Source organism: Podarcis vaucheri, assembly GCF_965113315.1.
Source record: "Podarcis vaucheri genome assembly, chromosome: Z".
Lineage (NCBI taxonomy): Eukaryota > Metazoa > Chordata > Lepidosauria > Squamata > Lacertidae > Podarcis > Podarcis vaucheri.
In genome coordinates, this window is record NC_138758.1 from 25,634,648 (window position 1) to 25,648,840 (window position 14,193).

General features: G+C 45.6%; 1 protein-coding gene across 1 annotated transcript in view; it reads left to right on the forward strand.

Moving 5' to 3' along the window:
* Positions 1-7,755: 7,755 nt before the first annotated feature.
* LOC309523906 (synaptotagmin-like protein 2) overlaps positions 7,756-14,193 on the forward strand; it is a 56,136-nt gene continuing 49,698 nt past the window's right edge. The window contains exon 1 of the mRNA XM_082208128.1: positions 7,756-7,918. The gene's annotated coding sequence lies outside the window, so the exon portion shown is untranslated. The remainder of the gene's footprint in view (positions 7,919-14,193) is intronic.

A 14,193-nucleotide genomic window follows, 5' to 3' on the forward strand; every position in this document is an offset into this window, starting at 1 on the left:
ATACCGATCCCTATCCAGACAGTCTTAACTCATGCTCGTTGTTTTCCTCCCTTAGTTTTAAACTTCCGACACTTATCATGATGTTATCATACTGACGATTAGCATAAACACCAAACTGATTAATTAATTACTAATGCTCGCGAAGAAGATTTGTATTTTCCCCCATAGCTGTCAACCTTCCCCTTTTTTGCGGGAAATTCCCTTATTCCAGCGCCGTTTCCCGCTGCTTCCCGCTGCTATCCCAGATTGTTAGATATCCCGTAGACTGTCCCCGGGACAGGTGAGGCTGCTGATCCCTTATTTTCAAATCTGAAAGTTGACAGCTATGATTCCCGCCCACCGATCTGTTCCCAGTTCCCCGCTCTTTCCAAGCGCTCATAACAGAACATGCGCGAGTGACCCCGGAGAGGGAGGGAGGGAGGACCGAAGTGAGCATGCGTAAAGGCGACTTCCGAGGCTGGTTCCCTTACGTTGAGCCCTTAAACAAGATACTGTAAGCCTTGCCGCTGCCGAGGTGAACCCATAGATATAGGAAAAAATGAAGAGGAGCATGTAGCTTGAACTGCCGTTACAAACTTTTTAAACAATTAAATTTCTATACCACCCTTCAGGCGAGGAAATCAGAAAACTAATCTTCACAGTATTCAACTATAAAGCATGTGTCATATCTATTGATGCATGCAGGCGGAAAGTTCAATACTCCATACATATCGATTTTTTAAAAAATTGTTACTTGTCTGAATTTTTAAAGCAAATTTCATGTGTAGGTTTCAACATGGTCAGGTACTAATGCAATTTATTCTGTGATCCTGTACCCATCTCCCCAAAAGTAAATGGGCCTTACTCCCAGGTAAAAGTTTAGGACTAAAAATGCTTAGTCCATTACGACTGGTAGGACTGAGGGCTGAGAAGCTCCAACAATAGACAGAGTCAGACGAAATGATAGACAGAGCTAAATAATCCTAGTTTTGTCCCCGTCCTCTGAGAAAGCTCTGTTGGCAGTGCATGACATGACATTAACATTTGAAAACCTTCCTTTTGATGGCGCCCCAGTCATGCCTGCCTGTTAAGTTGTGGGTGAACATATCAGACGACACAGCGATTCTTCAAACAGCTCTTATTTATTCACAGGCCAGAACAGAACTGAACTGAAGGGTTCAGTCAGCCTGCTTATATAAAGCTCCAGTACAACGTAACTGTAACAATTTTCTAAAACTATCCAATCACTGAACGTCACTTTCGATCCCTTATTTGCATAACTATCTACAGCATCCCCCTGCTGGCCCAGGGTGAGAACTTCAGTACATAACACTTCCCTCAGAAGGGAGCTGTCACAAGATCTTGCATTAGTGATTTAGATCAAGAAAATGGTGCAAGAGAAAGAGTCAAACATTATTAGCTTCCATGCCCTGATCCAGCTGAGGAAAGGAGGGACATGCTTTCAAATACTGTAAAAGTAAATATGTAGGATATCCTATCATAAAGGTAAAAGGGATCCCTGACCATGAGGTCCAGTCGGGACCGACTCTGTGGTTGCGGCACTCATCTCGCTTTATTGGCCGAGGGAGCCGGCGTACAGCTTCCAAATCATGTGGCCAGCATGACTAAGCTGCTTCTGGCGAACCAGAGCAGTGCACAGAAGCGCCATTTACCTTCCCGCAGGAGCGGTACCTATTTATCTACTTGCACTTTGACGTGCTTTTGAACTGCTAGGTTGGCAGGAGCAGGGACTGAGCAACAGGAGCTCACCCCGTCGCGGGAATTCGAACCGCCAACCTTCTGATCAGCAAGTCCTAGGCTCTGTGGTTTAACCCACAGCACCACCCGCGTCCCTATCCTATCATAACACCTCCTAAATAATGTATTTGGCCTCATAAAACAATGGTGGGCTGAAGGTATATACAGTACTGTATTATTACATCCCACCTTTCCTCTAAGGAGGTTCTCCCCCTCCCCCAATTGTTTCCTCACCACAACCCTTGTGACGCAGGTTAGGCTGAGAGACAGCAGTTGATCCAAGCTCACTCAGGGAGCTTCATGGCTGAGCTGCAACTTGAACCCTGGTCTCGCAGACCAACATTCTAATCAGCATTCTAGATTAGGATGTACTGGTATACAGGTGAAACTCGGAATATTAGAATATCGTGGAAATTTCATTTATTTCTCTATGGAGGCGCAGATTACAGCTATAACAAAGGCGGCATTTTTCCATCTCCGCCAAGCTAAGCAGTTGGCCCCTTATCTCTCTCGTCCTGACCTAGCCACTGTGATCCATGCGACGGTCACCTCCAGACTGGATTATTGTAACTCGCTCTACGTGGGGCTGCCCTTGAGACTGACCCAGAAACTCCAGCGGGTGCAGAATGCCGCGGCGAGACTCCTTATGGGGTCTTCGCTGCGAGAGCACATTCATCCGGTATTATACCAGCTGCACTGGCTCCCGGTGGAGTACAGGATCAGGTTTAAGGTGCTGGTTTTAACCTTTAAAGCCCTATACAGCCCAGGACCCTCGTACCTACGGGACCACCTCTCCTGGTATGCCCCACAGAGGAACCTACGGTCTGCAAATAATAACATCCTCAAGGTCCCAGGCCTCAGAGAGGTTAGGCTGGCCTCAACTAGAGCCAGGGCCTTCTCGGCTGCGGCTCCAATCTGGTGGAACGCTCTGTCACAAGAGACTAGGGCCCTGCGGGACCTGACATCTTTCCGCAGGGCCTGCAAGACAGAGTTGTTCCGCCAGGCCTTTGGTCAGGGCGCAGCCTGACTCCCTCCTCTGGCAACCTGCACAGAATTTTGCTTAATCGGTTGCCATCAATTTGATTTAATTAATTTTTATAATGAAATGTTTTTAGATTTTGTGATCATTTGACTGATTATTTGATTGTTGTTAGCCGCCCTGAGCCCGGCTTCAGCTGGGGAGGGCGGGATATAAATAAAATTTATTATTATTATTATTATTATTATTATTATTATTATTTCAGTAATACATCTTAAAAGGTGAAACTAATATATGAGATAGACTCATGACATACAAAGCGAGATATGTCACGCCTTTATTTGTTATAACTGTGATATTATGGCGTACAGCTGATGAAAACCCCAAATTAACAATATCAGAAAATTAGAATATTAAATGAAATCGGCAAAACAAGGACTGCAAATAGAGCAATATTGGACCTCTGAGAAGTAGAAGCATGCACATGTACTCAGTACTTGGTTTGGGCCCCTTTTGCATCAATTACTGCCTCAATGCGGCATGGCATGGATGCTATCAGCCTGTGACACTGCTGAGGTGTTATGGAAGACCAGGATGCTTCAATAGCAGCCTTTAGCTCTTCTGCATTGTTCGGTCTCATGTCTCTCATCTTTCTCTTGTAATGCCCCATAGATTCTCTATGGGGTTCAGGTCAGGCAAGGTTGCAGGCCAATCAAGCACAGTAATCCCATGGGCATTGTGGGCAGGTGCCAAGTCCTGCTGGAAAATGAAGTCAGCATCCCCATAAAGCTCGTCTGCAGAAGGAAGCATGAAGTTCTTCAAAATCTCCTGGTAGACGTCTGCGTTGACCCTGGACTTAATGAAGCACAGTGGGCCAACACCAGCTGATGGCATGGCTCCCCAAATCAACACTTCACACTGGACTTCAAGCATCTGGCATTGTGTGACTCTCCATTCTTCCTCCAGACTCTGGGTCCTTGGTTTCCAAAAATGCAAAAGCTGCTCTCATCAGAAAAAAGGACTTGGGACCACTGAGCAACAAACCAGTTCTTTTTTTTCTTTAGCCCAGGCAAGATGCTTCTGACGTTGTTTCTTGTTCAGGAGCAGCTTGACAAGAGGAATACAACATTTGAAGCCCATCTCCATGTTCCGTCTGTGTGTGGTGGCTCTTGATGCACTAACTCCAGCCTCAGTCCACTTCTTGTGAAAGTCCCCAACACATTTGAATGGTCTTTTCCTGACCATCCTCTCCAGGCTGTGGTCATCCCTGCTGCTTGTGCACCTTTTTCTTCCACACTTTCCCCTTCCGCATAACTTTCCATTAATGTGTTTCGATACAGCACTTTGGGAACATCCAACTTCTTCTGCAATTACCGTTTGAGGCTTTCCCTCCTTATGGAGGGTCTCAACGATGGCTTTCTGCCCAACTGTCAGGTCAGCAGCCTTCCCCATGATTGTGCTTCCTACTGAACCCATTGCAGGTGTTATGGATTGAATACTGCACCTTTTCACAATATTCTAATTTTCTGAGATTGTTAATTTGGGGTTTTCATCAGCTGTACCCCATAATCATCACAATTATAACAAATAAAGGCTTGACATATCTCGCTTTGTATGTCATGAGTCTATCTCATATATTAGTTTTACTTTTTAAGTTGAATTACTGAAATAAATTAACTTTTCCACGATATTCTAATTTTCTGAGTTTCACCTGTATCTCCTTGAAACTTGTGTGGCTTTCCACCTCCCAGTGGTTTTCCAATACTGACAACAATTGTCACTCTTCTTCCTCCTGCCCTCACATGCTAAATTAGGCCACTGAGATTTTTTAAAAAAAAGTTTAGGGGAAGCAGTAAAATATATGTGGTTGAAAGGAGTGAGAGAGAGAGACTTTCAGTTTGGGCATTGAAAATAAACTGCTGGGCTAAGCATGCACTCAAGAGACAGCTTGTTCCAAAAAAATTATGTCCCCCTTCCTGAGTCAGTATTTTCCACCTGGCTTCACTTTGTGGGTGTCAGCATTTCAGGGGAAAACAAAGTAGATACCACTGACAAGCCCAAATGTTATCCACTCTTGAAAGACAGCTCAGAAGTTAGTAATAGTAGTGGTGCTTCCTTCCTACCACTAGAGAGCACTAGATCCCTACTTAACACTAGCATGGGGTTTTTAAACAGTAGTAAAACATGGCATTTTTGCCTTTCAGTGAAACATATCCTACACGCAGGCTGCTCCATTAGGACAAATGGGGCACTGCCCCACCAACTTCAGTCTGCCCTTAGCCAGCCCTCACCTGCCTACCTCCTTATTTACCTGCAACCAGTCCTGGGGGTGGCATCATTGCCTGTCAGCTTCCTCCTCTTTAGTACAGTGGTACCTCGAGTTAAGAACTTAATTCATTCTGGAGGTCTGTTCTTAAACTGAAACTGTTCTTAACCTGAAGCACCACTTTAGCTAATGGGGCCTCCTGCTGCCGCCGCGTAGCCGGAGCACGATTTCTGTTCTCATCCTGAAGCAAATTTCTCAACCCAAGGTAATATTTCTGAGTTGGCGGAGTCTGTAACCTGAAGCGTATGTAACCCGAGTGTATGTATGTCTATCTACCTATATCTATCTATGTACCTATATCTATCTAACCTGAAGCATATGCATGTACCTATATCTATCTACAGTGGTACCTCGGGTTAAGAATTTAATTCGTTCCGGAGGTCTGTTCTTAACCTGAAACTGTTCTTAACCTGAAGGACCACTTTAGCTAATGGGGCCTCCTGCTGCTGCCGCTCTACCATCACTGCAGGATTTCTGTTCTCATCCTGAAGCAAAGTTCTTAACCCGAGGTACTATTTCTGGGTGAGCGGAGTCTGTAACCTGAAGCGTATGTAACCTGAAGCGTATGTAACCCCAGGTACCACTGTATTGCTGTTGCCCACATAGAACTCAAGCAGGACATCTGACATATATACAGTAGAGGGCTTGAGCCTGTAATGTAATGTAATATTTAATAATCGATATACTGTAAGAAGGCGCTGTGGTCTAAACCACAGAGCCTAGGGCTTGCTGATCGGAAGGTCGGCGGTTCTAATCCCCGCGACGAGGTGAGCGCCTGTTGCTCGGTCCCAGCTCCTGCCCACCTAGCAGTTCGAAAGGCCATCAAAGTGCAAGTAGATAAATAGATACCGCTCCGGCGGGAAGGTAAACGGCATTTCCGTGCACTGCTCTGGTTCGCCAGAAACAGCTTTGTCATGCTGGCCACATAACCCGGAAGCTGTCTGCGTACAAACGCCGGCTCCCTCGGCCTATAGAGTGAGATGAGCGCACAACCCCAAAGTGGTCCGTGACTGGACCTAATGGTCAGGGGTACCTTTACCTTTACCTTTATACTGTAAGAGACCACGAAACAATACAGAAATGAAGAGAGATGTTGAAGCTAGCACGGTCGAAATCACCTAACTGCACTCCTGGTGTCCTGGGCGGGGGAGCAGACCAGACAGTACACTGCCCACCCACCACATACTATTTGTAACCAAAAGAAAGAACATGAAAGAGGGAAGAGAAAATAAGATTTAACAGGTAGAAATAAGAAGGTAGGGAAAATGGCAAAGAAGGAAAGAGAAGGAAATTGAGGAAATGCAAAATAAAGTGAGGAGAACAAGAAAAAATAGAAGTGTCTTGAAAAGAGTGGGGGAGGGATGTCCCCCACTTATTTGGGGAAAACAATTATCTCACTTCCTTAAGCAATAGTGGGATAGTGAAACTCCCTCCACAAAGCATAACTATGAAGCTGAGCTCCCACCCCCAAGCAGTATATAAATTTTATGAAACTAATAATATAATAAAATATCAAACAAAAATACAAATCATTATGATATCACCTGGAGTACTGCATCCAGTTCTGGGCACCACAGTTTAAGAAGGATATTGACAAGCTGGAATGTGTGGAGAGAAGGGCAACCAAGATAATTAAGGGTCTGGAAACCAAGCCTTAGGAGGCAGTTGGGTGTGTTTAGCCTGGAAAAAAGGAAACTGACAGGAGATGCGATAGTCATCTTCAAATATCTGCAGGGCTGTCACGTGGAAGATGGAGCAGGCTTGTTTTCTCCTGTTCTGGGGGTAGGACTCGAAGCAATGGCTTAAAGTTAAAAGAAATGAGATTCCAATTAAACAGCAGGAGGAACTTTCTGACAATAAGAGCTGTTTGACAGCAGAACGGTCTCTCTCAGGAAAAAAATTAAGCAGAGGCTGGGTGACCATCTGTCACAGATGCTTTAGTTGAGTTTCCTGCACTGCAAGGGGTTGGACTACATGACCCTCAGGATCCTTTCCAACTCTGCAATTCTATGATTCAGCAAACTGAAAACATTGCAACCCAAGCCTCACAAGTGATCCATGCCGACAAGGGTGGGTGGGTAGGGGGCACCACCACCTATCCCCCCACCACTATCCCTTTAGTTATTTATCCTCGACTTCCACTTTAGTCTGTGCAACGCTGAATCATAGAATCATAGAATCATAGAGTTGGAAGAGACCACAAGGGCCATCGAGTCCAACCCTCTGCCAAGCAGGAAACACCATCAGAGCACTCCTGACATATGGTTGTCAAGCCTCTGCTTAAAGACCTCCAAAGTAGGAGACTCCTTGGCAGCAAATTCCACTGTCGAACAGCTCTTACTGTCAGGAAGTTCTTCCCAATGTTTAGGTGGAATCTGCCCATTCCCCAGACAGCCAAAGATGGAAGCGGGGCTTTTTCCTTTGCCTTCAATGTTGCAATGTTTGTTTGCACAGCCCAGCCATCCCAGCCCACCTTAGCGGGAGTGTCGCTCGTGCTGTTCCCTGCGCCCAGCCCAGGTTTTTCCGCCTGTTGCTCGCTCCTTGGGCGCGCGCGACACACACACACACAAAGAGGCATAGAGTTCTGGCCAAAGGTCTGGATGCTGGAATCCAGGCCGGGTTTTCACGCCTCTGCACCCGGTCTGCTAGGTCTGGCTGTGTTGGGAGGAGGAGGAGCGGAGAAGCGCAGAGGGCGAGAGGCGCAGAGGCGGCTGCGCTATTGCCAAGAGGGCTGGTCGCCGGCGGCAAGCGCCAGGGGTGTTCTTGCGCACTTGGGAGCGCGCGTCCGCTCCTGCTGCTGATTCAACCCACCGAGCAGCTGCCTCCCCGGCGTCGGGAAGGTCTGGCCGGCGACGGTAGCAGCAGCAGCTGCCCAGGTAAGGGAGCAGCGAAAGGGAGCGCCCTGCTTAGTTCAGCCTGGCACGGGCGAAACTTGCCGGGTAACTTTCTAGCCAGCTCGCCTAGCCCAGCAGGGGTGCATTTGCCAGCTTGCTTCTGTCCTCCTCTCCCCGCCCCCACTTCTTTCTCTTGTTTATTGCATTTATAGCCCACCTCCTCCTCCAATGAGCGCGAACTCCTGCGCCTGGTTCTGCTCCTTCTCATTTTATCCTCGCAGCAACCCTGTGATGTCGCAAAACTCTTCACCGTTACATTGGATCTCATTTTCTTACATTCCGGACCATGTGCCCAACTTTACAGAGACAGTCCTCTCTTTGAAGGGCGGTCCAGACCCGGTTTTAAAGTTCAAGCGGACTTCCTCCCCGTTTTCTCATGACGTTCCGTTTATTTATTGCACATTTTCATCCTGGTTTATCTGCTGCGGGGGCTAGACCATGTTGCCTAAAGCAGTTCTTATACAACATCGTTTCCCCATCATTTTCTTTAATGCAAACAGTGATGTATTTATTTTAATTTTTGCGGTGGACTGGGTTTGTTGTGCAATAGGCACCCGGTCAGCTATAATTAAGCAACCTGAATTTTCAGGTATATATAAATGTTGCTATTTTCAAGCGAGGTTCAGTCTTGAAAGTGTGCATATTGTGAAGTTTCATCCAGCTATTGCAAATGGCTTGCTGGCAACATGTCTTATCAAAAATTTTCCAGAAAATGTAAATTTGGATTAAAGGGGTGGGTGGGAGCTGGGTGCAATACAGCCTGTCATTTTCACCCCAAGGACTTTGTGTAGTTGTTGCAAAAAAAAATAAATGTATGCATGAGGATGAGCACCCATCCCACAATACACACTTGCTTGGAAGCACTCCTCTCCCTCAAAAAGAACCTCTAAAAAGGAGAGTCTTGAAGTTGCCCATCACCAGGGATCACCTGGGCAGCAGATAGAACAGGTACACAGATCATATGGTCACCTCCATCCCCAGAATGGTGAGATATTGGGTGTTCAAGTGACTAGCATTATTACTTCAAAATTTGCATGTATTAAAAAATTGGCATATGAAGAGCATTTTTATCCCCCTTCAGCAAAAAAGTGGGGGCTCCCAGAGCAACTTATTCTTAAGAATACAGTAATAAGAACGTCCCACTCAAACTTACAGTTTGAAAGACACAGAAGAAAAGGGAAAGGGAGTGGGAGGGAGGAGGAAAAAGAAAACCCCAGGCACTAGTTCTTAGTTACAAATATTCTCTTAGTTCTTCATGCAGATCGTTATCCTTTTGGGAGGCAGGTGGTGATTCATTTTCTTTCTTTTAGCAGCGCTCAGGTGTGACCTATCTTTCTTTGATTGCTTCACACATCCTCCTCCTTTCTGCCTTTCCACTCTGGGTTTGGGACAAATATGTGATTGTCATCGGGCAATGCCAGGTGTATGCAGTCATCATACATTGCAGGTTTGTTTGCTTAAGGGAAATATGACTTAATAATATGCTCTTAAGCCTATACCTCAAATGATCCAACTGCTTATGCATGTGACAGGCACTTGACTGCAAATGTGCAAAGACTAAAGTAGTGCATGTGACATTACATGTGTGACTACAATTAACGGGTCTAATTTTTTAGAAGTTAAAGAATAGCTGCGGAATGAGAAGTGATCAGGAATAGGACTTAGAAGCACAGGGAGCCATGTTTAACCCTATCCCTTGCAGTCATGGTCCTGATGAAAATCACCCTCTTAAGCTGCCCTTAAACCTTAGTATCTCTCTGAATACCATGGAGGCATTATGCTTTTGAATACTAGTTGCTGGGAAATCACAAGTGGCGAGAACACTGTGGCACTCAGATCCTGCTTGTGGACTTCCCAGAGGCATCTGATTGGTCTCTGTGAGAACGGGATCATAGGCGCCGACTCCATGGGGCCTGAGGGGGCCCGAGCCCCCTCAAAAATTCGTTTGGGGGGCTCCGCCCCCCAATAATCTCGGGCGCCCCTCCAGCAGAGCGCCACCGCCGCTCCTCCCCCAGCCCAAAATGCACAGGGTCGGGCTGCATGCCTCCTGCCCTCCCTCCCGAGCAAAAGCTCCACCCAATTTCCTTCGGAGCTGATTAATAGGCGCAGCACGCTCTCCCCTATTCGCTCACGAGGAGGCGGCGCCACTTTATCTGCATATTCATGAGCTTATTTATTATTCATGAGCTTTTGCGGGCTCCCCCAATGTTTTTTATAAGTCGGCGCCCCTGAACGGGATGCTAGACCAGATGGGCTCCTTTGGCCTGAGCTTCCACCATACATATACAGGTTACTGGTGGGGGAGCTGTGATTGGACTAGTTCTCACAACCAAATCAGAAGGGATGCAGAACCGAGCCAGTGTGCTGTAGTGGTTAGAGTGCTGGAGTAGGAGCCAGGAGACCAGGGTTCAAATCCCCACTCAGCCAGTTAAGCCCACTGGGTAACTTTAGTATATGTGCTGCCGAAGTGAGCACTGGGTAACTTTAGGCCAGTGGGTAACTTTAGGTCCACTGGGTAACTTTAGGCCAGTCACTGTCTCTCATCCTAACCTCACAGGGTTGTTGCAAGGATAACAAGGAGAGGGAGAAAGAGAGAGAAGTGTAGAGAAAAGATGGGATGTGAACGTAAGAGTAGAGAATAAATGGATAAGTATTACTGCAGCTGCAAGGGGTAGGGGAAAATTTGGATAAGGAGCATCCAAATTTAACCAGGTTAACCTCCATAGTTATTCCTCTATAGCTGTGCCCCTTCTACAACTATGCAACAGAATTGAAACATTGACCAAGGCAGACATTTTGGTTTCAGTGGCAAATCACCTTCTTTTCCTTCCTGCCCCCTCTGCCCTCCTTGTTTAACATTCACCTCGAATAGGAGTTCTGGTGGGGTGAAAAGATTGCACGCTATTTTGTGATGATTTTGATTGAACATAATAAAGAGATTTTGGATTCCCCCCCCAAAAAAAAATAAAACTTTCAATTATTATAATGATGTAATGTATGGGTCATCTTATACTCGAAGGTCTGAAGGAAACATAGATCATAAACAAGTAAATACAAACAAATATTATGTACACACACAGAGACACACTGATCATAGGAGTGATCACATGAAATGTCCTTCCAAGTACACATTTCCCAGCATAAAATGGGGTTTTGTGTTTTTGTTGGGGTTTCTGTTTTGTTTTTATTGTTGTTATATCTTCATTTTAGATGTTGTGATTTATGTGGAAATTGTTCAGTTTGGTTGTGTATTTGTTGATGTTTTATTTATTGTTTATGACTACTTTTGTTATGTTGCAGTTACGTATTTTTTTTATATTCTAAGCCTATTTGAACTCAGTTTGAGCTCTGTGTTAGCCTAACCTCCCTTGCAGGAGTTGTTCAGGTTGTTGTAATGATAAAATAGGGATAGGGAGGGGAACCATGTATGCTATCTGGAGCTTCTTGGAGGAAAGGTGGGATAATCCATCCATCCATCCATCCATCCATCCATCAATGCAGGTGGTTCCAGATTCCAGGTAGGACTGGTAGGACCCATGTTCTGACTAAGCATAAGGCAGCTGCCTATGTTCTTATGTACCATTCCCCTTGACTTTGGGTAGCACTTGCGAATCTGTCTCAGGCAGCAAAACGACTTGGACTTTCACCTGTTACAAATTACAACAGAACCATGAACCTTAAAATTAAAATACATCTCTAGTCTTCCTAAGTGTGCTTATTGAAAATCTTTCTCATCGAAACCACAACTGGAGCAAAAAAATGTTCAGGGTGGGAGTTTCCATCTGAAATACACAGTTATGCCTCTTCTTCCCGTAATCTGATGTTGAAATAGCTGGGGGAGTACGAACATAGTTATCGTGCCTTTGGGATAGATATGTGATGGGAAATACCAGAACAAACCAAGCAGCAAAGCTTCCATTCAGAAAGGGCATTCCGGAATGAAAAGCTTTGCTCGCGGAATGCATTCCTAAGCGCTTCCTCTCAAATCTGTTCTGAGACAGGGAGGCAAGAGAAGGCTTTGTGCTGAACGATAAAAGGAGGAGGGTGGACTTGGTCTGAAGGCACCTGGTCTGGTCAAGATCTGGATGGGAGACTGTGCATGAACTCTATATATGCTGCTATGGGGTTTTTTCCAAGTTACAGTGGTACCTCAGGTTACATACACATCAGGTTACATACACTTCAGGTTACAGACTCCACTAACCCTGAAATATTACCTCGGGTTAAGAACTTTGCTTCAGGATGAGAACAGAAATCATGCTCAGGCGGCGCGACAGCAGCAGGAGACTGCATTAGCTAAAGTGGTGCTTCAGGTTAAGAACAGTTTCAGGTTAAGAGCAGACCTCCAGAACAAATTAAGTACTTAACCCGAGGTACCACTGTATATAGAAAAGTAAAGATAGCTGTGTTGGCCCATAAGAAACAGGAAACAAACAAACAAACAAACAAACAAACAAACCATGTTAGGGTAATACTTTTATTAGGCCAATCAAAATGCTATAAATCAATGTGCAAGCTTGGGAGTTCTCCAGAACTTCTACCTTTGTTTACTGTCTAATCTGATGAAGCATTGTGGGAAATGCAAAAGCTTGCAAGCTATTTTGTGACATATTTTGGCCAATTTTTATTGGCCTTATAAAGGTGCTGCCCTCATATGGATTTGAGTTTGTTGCTCTTAACCTCTCTCTCCTTCTCCCTGCCGCCCAACTGCTTGTGCATTTCTTTTTCTCATACATAACCTCTTTTTCTTCTCCTTCCCAGCTTCTAACCTTGCTCTCTCTCTTAACCCCCACCATCACCACTACTTAAATTCTGTGTGGGGGTCAAGTGTGCTCTGCCTACTCCTAGCTTTTAGCTGCCCTGCCCTCTGTCCTGTCTTGCATTCCATCAGTCCCATCAGCCACCACTGCATTCAGGCATAAGTTCTTCTTGTTGTCAAAAGAATTAAGATTCTGCAGTGAGGTTTGTTTGATTCTGCCTTCCTTGCTCCTTCGATGAAAGTGGAGCATCACAGTCCAAATGTTGTTGTTGTTTAGTCGTTTAGTCGTGTCCGACTCTTCGTGACCCCATGGACCAGAGCACGCCAGGCACTCCTGTCTTCCACTGCCTCCCACAGTTTGGTCAGACTCATGCTGGTAGCTTCGAGAACACTGTCCAACCATCTCGTCCTCTGTCGTCCCCTTCTCCTTGCACAGTCCAAATAGAAGATTCCAAAGATGCGGGAGGCTAACAGCCCTGCTCCCAAGATTTTTCAGTACGCTTGGAGGGCTATGATAAGATGGAGCACCTGTAGTCTTCCAGATGTTGTTGTGCTCCAACTCCCATCAGCCCCTCCAGCTTGGCTAGTGAGTACTTTGTGATGGATGTTGGGAGCTCGGCAACATCTGGAGAGTCACACAGTCCCCATCCCTGGTTTAGTCCTCCCTCCCAGCTCAGTACTTGCAATGCATCAGTCAAACTGTGCACAAAGAAAGCTTTCGTAGGATTGTAGAATTGTAGAGTTGGAAGGTAGCATGAGAGTCATCTAGTCCAACCCTCTGCAATGCAGGAATCATTTGCTCAATGTGGGCTTCAAACCCACGACCATGAGACTAAGTGTCTCATCCTGTACTGACTGTCTATCCCAAGCTCTGCTTGATGTCTTTATCTGAACAAGGTGCCGTTGTTCATTACAGGGCTCATTTCATGATTTTCTTCTTGAGAAAATGTATTCTCCATGCACATAATGAATTTTCTCCACCTGGCAAGGACAATGTGCTCATTGTGTCGCTGCCTCACTTTTGATTGCACTATAAATCAATAGTGTTATCTGCAACTCAGAAAGATTGTAGCGCAACCAAACGAGCAGCAAATTATCTTGAGTAACCTTCCAATAAAGTCACACGAGTGAATAAAAGCCCATTCTGACCATTGTCAGCGTGCTGTAAATACACCTTGGGGAGTAAAGCACAGGTCCCCTTGAACTGAGAAATCAAATAAATGTTTGGAGATGATGCCAAATGGAGCCATTTGTCTTTCAAGGAGCATGTTGAGATGATACAGATTGGGGCAACAGTTTACGGAAGCTGCCATTTGGCAGGCACCACTATTATGCTGACTGATGTGCGGCTGGTGCAGTTGAATAAACTGGCTTGTTTCAGATTGTTCACCTTGAGCAACTGCAGATTGTTACACCTGTGCAACCTTTAAAGGCTTTGATTAATGCTATGCAAACCATAACTTTTAGCACTAGTTACAGTTGCAGCTTGTTCTCTTTT